General features: G+C 50.6%; 1 non-coding gene across 1 annotated transcript; it reads right to left on the bottom strand.

Moving 5' to 3' along the window:
* Window positions 1-286: 286 nt before the first annotated feature.
* On the bottom strand, window positions 287-406 carry LOC138141104 (5S ribosomal RNA). Its single transcript, XR_011162993.1, has one exon. It is a non-coding gene; the product is annotated as a 5S ribosomal RNA (ribosomal RNA).
* Window positions 407-2667: the final 2261 nt, after the last annotated feature.

The raw sequence follows: 2667 nt of genomic DNA, 5'->3' as shown, positions 1-2667 counted from the left end.
TTAAACTCACGGAAGGAATATAATGAACCGGTCACCCGTCCAAGTGCTGACCGCTGCCCGCGTGGCTTACCTTCGGTGATCGAACGACAACCTTTACCGTTTGACGAGTTTTTATTCTGCAATTGTTTACAATTAATCGACAAAAAAAATTGTTTTCTTAATTATCTAGTACTTAAAGCTATGAATCTACATTATACGGGTCTGTGCATGTTTCCGAATACCTGCACGAAAAACAAATCGGTTCGGTGGTTGCTATGGATTTCAAAAAAAAACAAAAAGTGTTGGGGGGCAACGGCACGCGGTGTTCCCAAGCGGTCACCCATCCAAGTACTGACCGCGCCCGACGTTGCTTAACTTCGGTGATCGGACGAGAACCGGTGCTTTTCAACGTGGTATGGCCGTTGCCGTGGTGTTTAGGTGTGATCGTTGGTGTAAAATATATTGCTTTTAACATTCCGATGCACGAATATGAACATCAAAACGCGATGCGTTTCGTTTCCGTATGCACTTACCCTCTGACGACCGACGTCGGACCGAACTAACGGGAAATCCCACAACAACCACCACGTCACGCTCTAACGACAAGAGAGACTACTAGACGGACTGGCGATCTCCCGCGTCGCACATTTTTCGACCCCGGCGGCGGTGGAAAATCCAGAATTTCACCCCACCTACCGCGCTGCTTGCTCCGACGACGACGAGATTCCCACATTTGGATCGACCGAAATATGTAAGTAATATCAGGAAGTTCCGATTTTCGAGAGGAGACCTGTGTTTCTATTTACCTATCTATAATAATTATCGTTATAATCATCATATCATTATTATTATTATTAACATTATTATTTATTACCATTATTATTATTATTATTATTATTTATCGTCCCTCGGATTCGGCGATCTTCGAAAATCCAAGTTGGACCGTTAGACATTCGAACGCGGTGTGCGTGGCTGACGAGTTGTTATTTTTGGCGTTTTTTCTTCGATCTTCACCCCGACTTCGGACGACGCAGGTCGGACACGAAATTACGAAGAGAGAAAGACGGAAGAAAGGAAGAAAACCTGAAGATCCGTCGAAGAAAATATCGGAAAACTCGTAGGTGCGGCATCGGTCGGACGATGAAGACCGTCTCCTTTCGGATGATCCTCTCGACGGACTTTCGGCCGTCCCGAAGGGTCCGGACGGCAACGGGACCCGTCGTCGACTCGTCCCGTTTCAACTTCCGCCGAAAACGATCGACCTGAACGTCGGAGAGGCGGTTCGCGGCATCCTGTTGTCGGAATTGCCTCGGTTCGAACACCAGGTCCTTTCTGTGCTTCGACCGTTTCGGAAGCGTTTGGCGACGCGAAGATGTCGTAAAATCGAGAAGGTGGCGCGGTATTCCGGGAAGAGATGGACCAATATTTCGGCGAACGAAATATGGATTCCCGGAATCGACGCGTCTACCCCGCACCGCCGACGTAAACCGTCGGTCCCGAATCGAAACCGTGACGACCCGGATTTAGGGCTGGTGGTTGGAGGGGCGTGTACCTGATTCGAAACCCACCGACGTTCCGAGACGAACTTCGCTATCTCCAGGGAAACTTCGGAAACCGAGTTCGGCCAGCTTGATCACACGGTGGCGATGGTGATCGAGGAAAGAGGACGATGCCATCACGCGGGCAACGATTCCGAGGCCTGCAATTTCTTCGACGGCGGACGCGGTGCGCGTTCAGTCTTCCGTCCGCAGTGGCGACTATTTTATAAAGACTTAGAAAATTTTTTTGTTCAATTCTCGTTCACGAGGTGCTCGAAGTGTACGTGTGTGAGCAAGTGTTTTTTCAATAATTATTATTAACTTTTAACGTTTTAACGTGAAAGATGGCCGACGTCGAAAATCAAACAGCATCATCGGTCACCACCGGTTCCGCTGCCACCCCTCAATCCCACGCGAAGAAAGAGAAAAAAGCGAAAAATCCCAGGGCGAAACCGTCCCATCCTCCGACATCCGAGATGGTAAACAACGCCATCAAGGGACTCAAGGAACGCGGAGGATCGTCTCTTCAGGCCATCAAGAAGTTCGTCGCCGCAAATTACAAAGTCGACGCCGAAAAGGTCGCCCCTTTCATCAAGAAATATCTGAAAGGCGCCGTGGCGTCGGGATCTCTGGTTCAGACGAAAGGTAAGGGCGCGTCGGGTTCGTTCAAGCTCGCCTCGTCCACCTCCGGTGGTGCCAAAGTCGCCTCCGCCTCCGACAAGAGGAAACCCGCTTCGTCCGCCGCATCCAAGACGAAAAAATCATCCGCCAAACGTACCGCCGTCGCGACGACTTCCGACAAGGCTTCCTCGAAGACAGCCAAAAAACAAGCCTCCCCCAAAGCGAAGAAGACTGCTGCCGAAAAGAAGAGCGCCGTCGCTGCCTCCGCCGCCGCAGCGAAAGCCAAGAAATCGGCCGCCTCCTCGGCAGAAAAGAAAACTAGAGCCGCCCCGAAACCCCGATCGCCTTCCAAAGCGAAGAAATCTAACAAGGCTGGTCCGACTAAAAAACCCAAAGCACCCAAACCCAAGACAGCCAAAGCCATTCCTGTCAAGGTGAAAAAGGCCGCTTCGCCGAAGAGGAAAAAGTGAGAAACGTGGATGGATACTCGACTCATGTTCGTTCGGCTGTGCCTCGTTCCGACGTCATC

Source organism: Tenebrio molitor, unplaced genomic scaffold (assembly GCF_963966145.1).
Source record: "Tenebrio molitor unplaced genomic scaffold, icTenMoli1.1 SCAFFOLD_913, whole genome shotgun sequence".
In the NCBI taxonomy this organism is placed as follows: domain Eukaryota; kingdom Metazoa; phylum Arthropoda; class Insecta; order Coleoptera; family Tenebrionidae; genus Tenebrio; species Tenebrio molitor.
This window is presented reverse-complemented; position numbering and strand designations above follow the sequence as displayed.